We start from the raw sequence: 13,701 nt of genomic DNA, 5'->3' as shown, positions 1-13,701 counted from the left end.
TGCGAATGAGAGAAAGATTGATAGCATGTATGAGAGTAAAGTATGAAATATGTCTCATATACTAACAGAAGTTTGGGCTATTTAATCTTTGTCGGATCTAACTGTTCTGTTTAAATTGTATTTTTTATTGTTTATAAATTCTAGATAAAAGATTATGCAGATGCCATTTGGCCTGCAGAACAGAGGCCCATTTCCATTGCCCTACTTGCAGTAAAACTGTTCTTAGGAGAAATGCAATGGAGACTCACCTGCAGAAGTGCTTGCCATCATATGTACAATCTCAACCTCCTTCATGCCCAGTGGTTCCAAAGTCTTCAGTTAGTATACTATCTCCACAATCCTACCTAACTGCACCCGCTCTGGCTTCGTGCACGTCCTCACCTGTTCCAGGATCTGCATCGGCTCTGTGTAAATCCACACCGACACCGACTCCGTGCACGTCCTCACCTGATCCAGGATCTGAATCGGCTCTGTGTAAATCCACACCGACACCGACTCCGTGCACGTCCTCACCTGATCCAGGATCTGCATCAGCTCTGTGTAAATCCACACCGACACCGACTCCGTGCACGTCCTCACCTGATCCAGGATCTGAATCGGCTCTGTGTAAATCCACACCGACACCGACTCCGTGCACGTCCTCACCTGTTCCAGGATCTGCATCGGCTCTGTGTAAATCCACACCGGCACCGACTCCGTGTACGTCCTCACCTGTTCCAGGATCTGCATCGGCTCTGTGTAAATCCACACCGGCACCGACTCCGTGCACGTCCTCACCTGTTCCAGGATCTGCATCGGCTCTGTGTAAATCCACACCTGCACCGACTCCGTGCACGTCCTCACCTGTTCCAGGATCTGCATCGGCTCTGTGTAAATCCACACCGACACCGACTCAGTGCACGTCCTCACCTGTTCCAGGATCTGCATCGGCTCTGTGTAAATCCACCAATGCACCGACTCAGTGCAAATACTCACCTTCTCAGTCTTCATTTACTGCCTCTAATAATCAAAAAAGGACTAGTTGCCCACACTTTTCAGTGATTATGCTGAAGAAGAACTTGAACATGCACATTCAAAGGAAACACACTGACCACTCAAAAGATATAAGAATGCAATCACATCTGTCTAGTGTGTGTGTTGACTGATCAAATGGAGTGTCAGCTGTTCAGAGGAGTGGCCATGGTTTTTCTGTACCTGTGCATGTTCAAATGAGACTTTGGGCAAACATCATCAAGTTAGGTGTGTGTTACAAGAGTGCTGGCAATACCAGCAGCTTGCTTACAGGAGTGGACACACTTTTAGTCTATGTGAACACCTCCGTTCACTGGACTATTGTTGTGATGCAGTGTTTGAGGAGCTCTTGGATTCTAGTGTTCTTGATGAGATGATTAAGCTCAAATTCTTCGGAGAAGCCAAGAAGGCAGTCTGTCTGAAGAGACAGAAAGTAGCACAGACAACACATGTTCCATTTTCGGTGTTCGTTGCATTGGGTGACTCTCAAAAGCAGATTACTCTGTCTGTACATGAGCCCATGATCCATCACTTCAGTCGTCTTGGGAGAGTTATGGTTACTTATAATTCAACTGCCAGAACTTGGCACTGCCCGTGTGCAAAGCCCCGGATGTCCTGCCCTCACAAAAACATTGCCAAATGGCACTTGTTTCAGACAAATAAAGAGTTATTTGCATCAGAGAAACCATCTGAAGCAACGGTCTCCTCAGTTCAATGGAGGGACTGAGAGCTCTCGGACTAAATCTAAAATATCTTAAACTGTGTTCAGAAGATGAACGGAGGTCTTACGGGTTTGGAACGACACGAGGGTGAGTCATTAATGACATAATTTTAATATTTGGGTGAACTAACCCTTTAAGGCATGTGATTCCACTCTGCGACCATCTTTGAAACACCTCTCGGCATGCAACCGCAACTCCTGTCTCTTTGAATAAGGAAACTCTATTGAATAAGAAAATTGCCCATAATTGTTCGCCAAGCTTACAATTTTATTTGAAATCGGAAAACAACAGTTTCTTTTGACAATGTTGTTTCTTTGTTCATGGCGTTAAAAAAGCTTACTTTTTATGCACAGTCCTAATCGTTTCCCCTCAGGCCGAACAAAAAATCCATTTGTTGTGGAGCCGAGTTATGAACAGTGGGCTCCATGGATTGGAAAAAATACAAGGATTGGTAACACAGTACTCAACACGGAGTATGAGAAAGTTGTCTCCTCAAAAGTTACGTCGCCTGAAGCACAGGTTCTCAGTGTGTCCGAGGATCGTCTTGTGGATGAGTTGATGAAACAGAAGGTTAAAATATTGAAGAACTTTTTTAATTTCCATTTAAGCCAATAGAATTTGTTTGATCATGAACCATTTACATAATAGGTTGGCGTTGTCAGAAAGCTGTGTAAGGCCTGTAATGTGGACTCCAAGGGATCTCGCATGGATCTGATATTGAGATTAAGATCAGAGATGCAAAACAGGCAGTCGTACAACAAAATCTTTCGGAAAATCTGGGGGCATCAGGTGAGAGAGACTGGTTTAGTATGTTAAAAGTTTTCACTTGTTCTCTTACATTTTTTGTGTTTTTCAGGTGGGTGGTCCATTGTCCTTTGCCCACATGGTGTGGTCTACAGTTTAACATTTAATTTGAGGGCAGAGAGTCCAAGGGATTTTGTGGACCTACTTTTGTCATGGCAACACATGCCTAACGTGACTATATATGACTTTGCTCGAGGCTTGGCCACACATGCCAATTTACGTGTACCTTCGTCTCTTCCATTTCAACCGTTTGAAGGAAGGCTGGCAGTCTCAACACCTGAGAATATTAACAAAGCGAAACAGGGAAAACTCAATGTATCTCTTCCTTGGTTGATTGAGAAGACTAATCTAAATTCGGAAGGACATCCAATCACTGGATCATCGGAACACTATGTTTTATATGACAAATTGCATGAATCCAACACAAGAGACCCACAGGATGTTCTCAGAAAAATCAGTCTGGTGCCAGAACTACAGGGTTGGCTGAACAGCCAAATTGCTGAGCAATTTTTTGCAGACTTGAGAAAAAACAACTACTTTCTCAATAATATGGCTCCCTCGACACACATTTTCGTTATGCAAAACATTATCCATCACAAAAATGCATCAGCAAACCAGAAGCTGTTGCAGGGACAGCTACAGCGTGGTCATATACCTCACAGCATTGGAAATGTTGTCCTGTCTGACTTTGGACAAGCAATTTTGAGTCAGTATCCATTTTGTATATCTGTTAGTTCTATTCACTGCTATTGTTAATAAATTTGCAGATCTAAATTTTATTTTTTTTCTCCATCTTCTGTCTTTCTCAGCCCCACATTCCACAGACAAGCAAATTTCTTCTGGCTTGGGCTTAGGACCTGAGCCTGTGTCAGCATTGAAACAACATTTAGTTGAGAACATTGGTGAGATTTATTTATTTTTATTTTTTTCCCCTTCTAGTTCTTGCTAAATTAGTTTGTCTTAAAATATGCAGAAGTGTTTGGACCTCAATGCGAAGAAGTCACAAATTGCAAAAACATTGCTGCCTGCAGAACTTCATGGTCTTTAAGATACCATTCAGCTCAGAAAGAACTGGTCAGTTTCAGAAGATCAACAATACAACAGTTCTGCATAAATGTATGGTTAACCTTGGGTTTTCAAATATTGCAATTTTAATAGCTCAACTACGTACTGGACATCGAGAGGCCTGGGAATGAGCTGATTGTTCGAACAGCAAAGGCATGGCTGACCCGTGCTGATTTTTGGACCTTGGGCTTAAACAGAGACATGGAGTCTACCATAAGATATTGGTTGTTTTAGATTTGATAAAATGTAAATTATGTTTTGATACAAGTGTTTCCTAAATGTAATTACATCGTCTGTCTGAATGCTTTATTCTGATTAAGCTTGCAGGTGTTGCATGGCTAGCTGTGCATCAAATAATTTTAATGCTTTGTCAGGTGGCTCTTTGCCTCCGCATTGTGCATTTAAATTGCAAGTAGTTATGCATTATCTCTTACATATAATATGTGTTTCTCTAGATTGGAAATGGTTGTTTTCAACTGACTGACAGAATTGCAGAGTCAAAGGTACTTTCTAATCTATCAAAGGTGTCCCTAACTTTCAAATTATGATTAGGCAGATTTTTTCTGATGATTCTACACAATATTTTGCAGGGAAAGGACATTCATATTGTTGACCTGTATACCGTACCAACATGGCTACCCCCAATGAGCTGTGATCCAATGTTAAGTCTGCCTGTAAGTATGCACTTTCCCATTACTAGTTATGCTCACAAATCATACGTTTTGATTTACAATCTTTCATTACTGCTCTAGGATGATGCTCACTTAAAAGAAGCGGTGGTGATTCCAATATGGACACCAGGACACTACCAGCTGTGTGTACGTAATAAAAAATCTTATGATTTAGAAAGTAACATCTTATAGCATTTTGATTATTTTATGAAAGCATAGTTATAATGTAAATGCAGTATGTTAATAGTTCATTTCAGTAAAAAAATGTGATTTGAAAAATAATTTCTGTAGGTTTTGAAACCAGCACAGAGAGTGATTCTCTCTCTAGATTCTAAATGTGCTGAGACACCACATGGATTCGGTGCCCAGACATACAAATCGCTGTTGAGGTCTTTAGATAAAATAATTTAATACCGGTTCTGTTGTTTTTAGATGGTCACGTTCTTATGACCTTTCTCTGTTCTTTTATTATTATTATTCATATTTTTGTATTGCATAGCTGTTTTTATTTCTATAATAAAGCAGGTTTCTCAGACCTTTTGCATCAGCACCCCTCTTTATTTATTTAAAAGGTACAGATGACCGAAAACAAAAACAAAAAAACAATTGTCATAATTCACTCAGCACCATCTCCTTCCAAATTCATCTGACTGACTTGGGTGTTACAGAATTCTATTTGTAATCTCTGGTGTGTCATTTTGTAAGCTTCTGCTTATGGTCTGAGAACTGTCAACTCAGTTCCTGGAGGACTTCAGCCCTGCAGATCTTAGTTCCAACCCTTCTCCAACACACAAACAATGTAGTTTTTAAATAAGCCTGAAGGACGTGATTTGTTTAATTATGGTTGAAGCAAAACACTGCAGGGCAGTGGCCATCTAGGAATTGAGTTTGTTCTCCCCTGCTTTAGATGTTGGTTCTGCTGTTTAGAGCTGGTCCGTTTCTTTTGACCAGTCTTTCTTCTGCAAGTTGATTGTAAATGAGAGTTCCATTGTTTGTTTGCTGGAGCTTGAAAGTTTGTTTCTTTTGCGAGCATTTCTAGAGCAGGTTTCTCATACTGGGGGTCTCTGTTTAATTCTGGATTTATCACTTTGTGTTGGTGACTTACCAAGGCAGAGAAACAAAATAACACCGTTCTCAAAGATTATGGATGCCCTGTCTATCTAAACAGGCCCCCCATATGAGACGCACCGCTGTAGATGTTGTATGCAGAAAGGTTATTTTTACACCAAAACTTATGTATGCATTCATGCATGTACTGTATGTATGCTTGTATGTGATAGAGAGAGAGAATATTAAGACTATTCTGATTATCTATTCATATCCAATAACCTTGCGCATATATACGCTTGAACAACCTTTAGATTTTGTCACTGCAGTTATTCATGTATTTGTCCTTTTGCATTCTTGATAGGGAAATTGCATGTAGGATTATACCGGGAAAATGGACTGAAAAAACAGGCCTTGATTTACTGGTTGGCTGTCTATCTAATCTTTCCTTCTATCTATCTGTAATCTATCCATCTATGAAATTGTGCTTATTCCCGCCTTTCAATATAATTAAGGGTTTTCCAGGACAACCATATGGAAACGACTGTGGTATATTTATGTTGATGGTAAGATCTGTATTATGTTTTTTTTTGGTTAATTTATATTGTTTTTGTCGAAATACTGACTTGTTTTTCATTTAAAGTCTGCATTGTACATAGTGCTGGATGCCCCATTTGACTACACAATTGTAAGTATTAGAATAGTTTTCAGTAACTTTGAGACAATGTAACTTCCAAAGAGCATTACATTTTTTATGTTTTGAGGAGCTGGACATGGCAGAGCTGAGGAAATGGTGGTACGTCATGTTAATGGAGAACTTCAGACTGGAATAGTAAGTTCTTTTTTGGATTTGAATATTTAAAGCTTTCATGAGAAAGTAATTATGTAATATTCAATCACTATTTTCCAGACATGGAAAATTGTTTGCCCACTATGCTGAGGAGTCCAAAGCCTTCCTGAGAGGTGAGCAGCAGCCTGTATTTAGGTTGCGAAAAAGGAGGTTTGAAGAAATCTCTCGGGTAAAAGCTAATACTTGGGAATCATCATAAGGTTAAAATGGCATGTTATCATGACAAACCAGGTAAACCTGTGCTGTATTTTTACCAATAACAGGAAGAGCCTTTCCACGTACAGGTAACATATGTTATCTTTTAGCAGCCCCTCAGGAAAATTACCAGTTACCTTAAAAAGGTAGTACTAAAGGTAATGGCTCAAACTCAGAATTTGTGTTTTTCAGGTAGATGAAACTGATCTTTTCACCCCTGAATTTGCATCAAAGAAGCAGGTGGTTCAGTCTCCACGAAAAGTAGGTATTGTTAGAGGGGTTACAGCCATTATTGTTCAGCATATTTTTATTTATCCTCTTTTGCAATGCCGTTTCTTAGGTGCGTGTCATGACGGATCTTAAAACTGCCAGTCAGTGGTGCATAGAGAACTCTAGGGATCTTCTCGGATCAGTTCAGCTTCCTGGTATACTGTGCATGGAGGATGAAGCTGCTGAGGCCTTGGAACCATTGTTCTGTGACGAGTCCAGCAAGGACGATCTTGTAGAGCCACTGACATTTGTTTTTGAATTTATGCAAGACATGCATGCATTTTTAGAGAATGTGGTGGACAAAATGCATCTGCAAATTTTTTGTCGAACACAAAATTGAAAGACCGTTTTATATTTGTATAGTCCGTAACATTTCATTTATTTTACGTAGTAAAATTATTCAACTACAGTAAATGTGAAAAACCCACATGCAACACCATGTTTTTATGTTTTATTATTTATTAAAGTCAACAATCACCAACTGCTGTGTGTGTCTTATTTTATGGTGTGTCAGTTTTGGAAAGAATATTATCATTGGCTGTGACTAAGAGACTTGTTAATTGATGATTTAATAATTCATTATTAAATGTTATATACATGTTTCATTTTACAATGAAGGAATATAAACAGGTGCTTGTTAATCAGTAATTTAATAATTCAATATAAAGTTTTACAATGACATAAAATTTGTCATTCCTACAATTAAGAAATATAAATAGGCATTTTTTTCCCTTTTTGATTTCAGTTTAATTACTATGTAATTGCAATTCATTTCAGGTCGGAATAAGTTTTTAATAATGTATTTCCATTAATAATGTATCTTGCCAATATGCGGACCATCTATGTAGGTAACGTTACATATGCAAAGCAATCGGACATTTTTAGTGTAGTTGTTCAACAAAGTCTAAATTTTATATAAATCCGAGCCGTGACTTAGCCACCAGACTTAATGGTACTCTTAAAAAAAATTAATCTCCACCTTTTTAAAATAGGATTTCACCTCGTGAAAAACTTTTTATTTACTTTTGAATGCGTGTGCCTGAGCGTGCATGTCCTCAAAGCGCATGCGTGCGGCTGACAGTGCATGTGTGTTAAGTGCGCATGCGCGGCTGAGAGTGCATCATGTCTGCAGCCAGACTCTATTGGTATGAACTCCCGAACTGAGTCAAATATGATTCGCGATCCCGCTATGAACTCTCGAACCGACTCAAATGATTCGCGATCCCGCTATGAACTCGCGAACTGACTCAAATGATTCGCGATCCCGCTATGAACTCTCGAACCGACTCAAATGATTCGCGATCCCGCTATGAACTCGCGAACCGACTCAAATGATTCGCGATTGTCGTGTTTCTGTGAGTGAGGCGGAGCTCAGCTGCTGCTCGTTATAACTGACCACTCAGTCGGTCCCGAATTATTTAATATTTGCCTGTTAATTTTTTTTTTTTTTTTGAGCGAATTTGAGTCGTGACATGTCAAAGGAGAACAAAAGCTGTGAACACAAGAAGGGTCAGATGTGTTCTGCGAGGTCCTGCAAACATACTGGCAAAATGAGGTAAGAAAATCGCTATCTTTATTATCTTTTGAAAATAGTAAAGTATAACCAGAGTTTACAAATGGGTAGCATAAAGGACATGTAACCTGCAGAAGATAAATAAATACCCGTGTGTGTATTTTGCATTGCTTTATCACAGATGATCAAGTTAGATGCTCACCTACTGTCTTGCTGGAAAGTTATGCGTTAATGTCTGTCTTTTAGAGATTTTCCCACATTTTCCTGATATGAATCCCATGCATTAGGTGTGTTATATACGTTTTTATTCTAATAATAGTTTCAAAGTGTTTTCTGAAACATGCAAGTGCAAATATCGGTACAATTTTAATGAATTAATGAAAATGAATTTAAAAATGAGGATTGTTTAAAGCAGTGGTTCTCAGTGTCAGACCCTCTCTAGTGGTTACGCAGGTGCATCACTAAATTAAATATTAATGTTAATACATTTTAATTTAATCTTTGAGTAAGGCCTTTTTTGTACATTTAAGTACAGTTAATGTACAGTAAAGTTATGCAACTTTTATTATAACACATTTTAATTTAAACTAAGTTTATTTACCTGTACGTAAGCACAGTGTAGTGTTAATGTTCAAACTGTATTTACCATGGTAAAGTGGCCGACAACAATAAATATTCTTATTAGAATAAAACTGCCTCATTTTTTAACGGTAGAGCTGTAGCTGAATAGTTTGGTCTACTACGCTGCTGAAATTTAATGTTGGTCATTATGGTGGAACTTAATATTTAATAACAAATATTTTCTGAAGTGGTATTTGGTATCGAAAGTTTGAGAACCAATGGTTTAAAGAAATGGTATAAAATGAAATCCTGCTTTTTAAGAACTTTTCAGTAAACCATTTCTTCTTTCACCTTGTAGAGTCATCGAGGATCCAGTTTATTCTTGAAACATTGGTAAGAAATTGTTCATCTGCTACATTGCACTGTCACTTCTGCTAGAGATGCTTTGACCTTTTGTGATAGGTTTTGATTGTACTTCGTTTAATAAAAATGTACTTAATTTGATTTGACTTGTTTTTCTACACTGTAATGTTAGTGTTCTGATTAAAACAGTGTAACTGGGGGCTCTGAAAACACTGCTTATGAATAATTTGTGAAATGTAAACTTTCATCTGAATACATTTAATAAATGTTTAATGAATAGTGTTGTCCACTTTGTTTCCAACTCCACTGTTACTGAACTGTAAAGTGAAAATATTGTGTGATTTATTTTGCATTCAGTTTTCAGTTAAATATTTTTGACAATATCAAAGTTATTGTGAAACGTTGTGAACATGCCTAAACTCACTGGTTAAATCTTATGTGTCCTCCAGAAGTTTGCGCTCTGCAAGTGAACGACTCCTTGTGGTGCCATCCCAAAGAAGTTCACAATCACTCTCACGGATCTTTTCCTGGACTATTTGGATTGTTCTACTACATGTTTTTATCAATACATCCGTGCATATTCTGCATCATAAAGTTTGGGATTATTTTCATCTGTTTTATACAGTATGTTTCCAAAATAAAACTACTGTTTTACAGTTGTGAGCATTTGATAGTTTATTGAAGTTGATTGTAAAGCCATTGCTGCCAGTCATTTGATTGTTAGCCTTTATCATGTAGTGTTGATCTAAATGCAAACTAGGATCTAATTGAACATACAAGTGTGTATTTATACATGGTGCCAGGTATGACGGTGAAACAACATCGTGTCATCAACGTTGAGTAACTATTCAAAATCAACACCTCATTCAGCGTTAATCCAAGGTCTGCAGAACGACCATAATTCACCCGTGATGCAGGTAAGACGGTGAAACAGCGTCACGATTTCAACTGTGAATCCAATTTGCAAAATCGAAAGGTAATTCAACGTTGATTCAAGCATGGTACCTGATGTTGTTTCAACGTTGAATCAAGGTTGAAATGCCGGCTGGGTACATACATACATACATACAGTACAGACCAAAAGTTTGGAAACATTACCATTTTTCATGTTTTTGAAAGAAGTTTCTTCTGTTCATCAATCCTGCATTTATTTGATCAAAAATACAGAAAAAACAGTAATATTGTGAAATATTATTATAACTTAAAATAATAGTTTTTTATTTGAATAAAAAATTTATTTGAATATACTTTAAAAAATAATTGATTCCTAATTGATTCCTGTGACAAAAAGCTGAATTTTCAGCATCATTACTCCAGCGTGATGTGTCGTTCTTGAACGATTCGTTCATTTTGAACGAATCTTTAGTGTGATTCGGGAAGAACGAGTCGTCTCGGGGAGTGATTCGTTCAGTCGCGCATGCGCATTATTCCATGGGTTCTGTTCTAGTCGTAGTAATTCACCTGTCAGTCAATGCAGTCTTGAGCCGGAAAGAGAATTGATTAGTTCATAGTTCGGGTCTATCGGGTTTTTGACTCGTTCCTCAATCACGTGACAGCCCAATACATTAAACCCAATGCAGCATGAGCCGGAAAGAGAATTGATTAGTTCATCTCATGAGTCTTCGGGTCGAGTCATTCCTTAATCACGTGACAGACCCATACGCTAAAACCATAGACAGTAAAATAATGCAGAGAATTGAATAGTTCATCTTTCTGTTCTTCGGGTTTTTCGTTCTTTTGTCCCGCGATGTGACAACATTGGCTAGAGTAATTAGTTCATTTACAACTTTCCTTACAAAATGGGTGCGTAGTACTTATTTATTATTAGTATTATTTACTCTTACAGTAACGTGATGCATTTCTGGTTTCAAATTGTTGCTTTTAATTTCTGTCATGGTGGTACTTTTCCATAACACTGAATGTGGAAATAAAGAGTTGGTTATGCTTAAAATGTTGATCTTTTTTTCTGTCTGTTTGTTTGTTTTTGTTTAGTTGTGCAGTTATTAAATCAGATTATCTGTGTAAACCATACTTTTGTAACATATGACACTTTATAAACATTAAAAACACTGTACATACTTTTCAATTGTTGTTTTTGTGCCAGAAAAGCTTTGTAACAAAGAGGACAACTATTCCAAAATAAATTAAAATAAAAATGTAAAGATAAAAGATAATAAAGCCACAGGGTCTAATAACCTTAACAAATGAACTTTAAAAGTACAATATAAAAAAAAGAAAAACTAAATATTGCACAACAAGCTTTGCTTTTTTTACATAATAATTTTAAATGAATGCGTTTTAAAATAAATAACACTTTTGTGCCAAAATAAAAACTTTATATCAAAGAGGATAACTATTCCCAAAATAATTTTAAACCATTTGAATAAAAAATAAATGAAAATTAAGAGATACTAAAGCTACGGAGCCTTATAACAATAACAAATTACCTTTAAAATCACAAAAACAAAAATATTGCACAACAAGCTAGTCTTTTTCTAAATAAATAAAAATAAATAAGCTTTAAAATAAATAACACACTGTGGCTATATTTTTAGGACTTGCTTTAAGGCATGTTTGCATTATAAAAAAAAAAAAAAAGCAAGCTCCCTGACCTTGGATGGGCTGAGTCTGTGAGTTCTTCTGTCTGAGATAATCTGCCCAGTTTTAGAAAAAAAAATTTCAGATGGCACGGATGTGGCCACAATGCAAAGTCTTGTCTTTGTGACTTCAGAAAGGCTTGTGTATACTGGTGAACATCTCCTCCACCAGGCCAGAGGGTCTGATGTGCGGGGTAAGAGTGGCTCTGCAAGGTTGGCATCTCCATCATAGCATCTGAGGTCTTAGAAGAGGTAGCAGAAGCCTCAAACTTAACCTCTCGTCAAAGTCTTCCCAAAACATGGCCCTGCACTGGCAGCGCACCAGGATCTGAAACTCCTCACTCTGAGCTGGGTTAAAACTGTTAAAGCTGAAGTTATCATAACCTTAATGTTTTAAACTAACATTAATAATTCAAATTCAAAATGTTATTTGCTTTTAATGTATGTCATTATGTCCTTTTTTGAGCAATCTTCTTATACATATATTACACCAATATGTCAAGTCTGCCTAGGAAAAGCAATTATTATACCAGCAAACTCAAAATTGGAGTAAAAATGAACGAACTAGTCTATAAATACTTTTTTATTGTAAGCTTGGATTATTATATTATTATATAGCCTAGTGTTTATTTCCCGATAGACAGTCAAGAAGACAAATTAATCAAAATTGTATTTATAACAGGATTTATTTATTTATAAAATAATAACACCACAGATCCTCAACAAACAGTAACAAAAACACAGTGACAGAAATGTCAGAAATAGCGCATGGGTCTGTCACGTGATTAAGGAACGAGTCAAACTCGACCCGAAAGACTCATGAGATGAACTAATCAATTCTCTTTCCGGCTCGAGACCGCGTTGGTTTTGCGTATGGGTCTGTCACGTGATTAAGGAATGACTTAAACCCGAAGACTTCTTGTCAGATAAGAGGTGAGGTGAGCTAATCACAGACTGAAGACCCAGGTAAAGAATCAATATTTTTTTCTTTATCTTAATAGCATTTTAGTTTTGTATTGTTTGTAGTGTGATCAACGTTTGCGTAAGTACTAGATGTGTTGGGGAGGTAGCACTTAATATTTTAATAACATTTTGCTAAAATGAACGAAATGACTCGAAAAAAAGATTTGTCCATTTTGCTGAACGAGACTCAAAAGTCCGAGTCGGTAAAATGATCCGAACTTCCCATCACTACTTCAGTGTCACATGTAACATCAGTCGATCACATGATCATTTAGAAATCATTCTAATATTCTGATTTATTATGAGTGTTGGAAACAGTTCTGCTGTCTAATATATTTGAATAAAAGGTTAAAAAGAACTGCATTTATTCCAAATAAAAAAGTTAAAATTCTAATATATATTCTAATAATATATTTTCTTTACTATCACTTTATCAATTTAACACATCCTTGCTGAATAAAAGTATTTATTTTATTTAAAAAGAAAAAATTACTGACCCCAAATTACTGATCAGTAGTATATATTGTTATTACAAAATATTTATATTTTAAAAACATAGCTTTTTTTTTTGTACTTTTTATTCAAAGTATCCTAAAAAAAGTATCACATGTTCTGAAAAAATATTAAGCTTTGATAATCATCATATTAGAATAAATTCTAAAGGATCATGTGATAACGATCCTAAAAATTCAGCTTTGCATCACAGAAATAAATGACAATTTAAAGTATAATACATTTAAAAACAATTATTTTAAATTGTAATAATACATCACAATATTTAATTGCTTCTGTATTTTTGATCAAATAAATGAGGCTTGTTGACCAGAAGAAACTACTTTCAAACACATAAAAAAATAGTAATGTTTCCAAATTTTGGTCTGTACTGTACATATACATGGCATCCACCAATCCTACAATGCGTCGCTGCTGCAGGTTAGGCTGCACTTCAGTCAAAATTTATTAATTTTTTACTAATAACATGTTACTGCCCAACACTGGACAAACTGACTCAAATGATTCGCGAACCTGCTATGAACTCGCGAACTGACTCAATTGATTCGCGATCCCG

The 13,701-nt window shown here is 36.7% G+C and overlaps 1 long non-coding RNA gene across 3 annotated transcripts; it reads left to right on the top strand.

Moving 5' to 3' along the window:
• Positions 1-4,067: 4,067 nt before the first annotated feature.
• LOC113096628 (uncharacterized) lies at positions 4,068-6,117 on the top strand. Of its 3 annotated transcripts, XR_003288549.1 has the most exons (7): positions 4,068-4,105; positions 4,193-4,276; positions 4,355-4,420; positions 5,685-5,745; positions 5,836-5,886; positions 5,964-6,008; positions 6,088-6,117. It is a non-coding gene; the product is annotated as an uncharacterized LOC113096628 (long non-coding RNA). The 3 variants fall into 3 exon arrangements; XR_003288548.1 differs by having other exon boundaries at positions 5,685-5,886; XR_003288550.1 differs by lacking the exons at positions 5,685-5,745; positions 5,836-5,886; positions 5,964-6,008; positions 6,088-6,117 and adding an exon at positions 4,565-4,655.
• Positions 6,118-13,701: the final 7,584 nt, after the last annotated feature.

Source organism: Carassius auratus, unplaced genomic scaffold, assembly GCF_003368295.1.
Source record: "Carassius auratus strain Wakin unplaced genomic scaffold, ASM336829v1 scaf_tig00216006, whole genome shotgun sequence".
In the NCBI taxonomy this organism is placed as follows: Eukaryota; Metazoa; Chordata; class Actinopteri; order Cypriniformes; family Cyprinidae; genus Carassius; species Carassius auratus.
The sequence above is the reverse complement of the archived record's forward strand: the minus strand, read 5'-3'. Positions and strand labels throughout refer to the sequence as shown.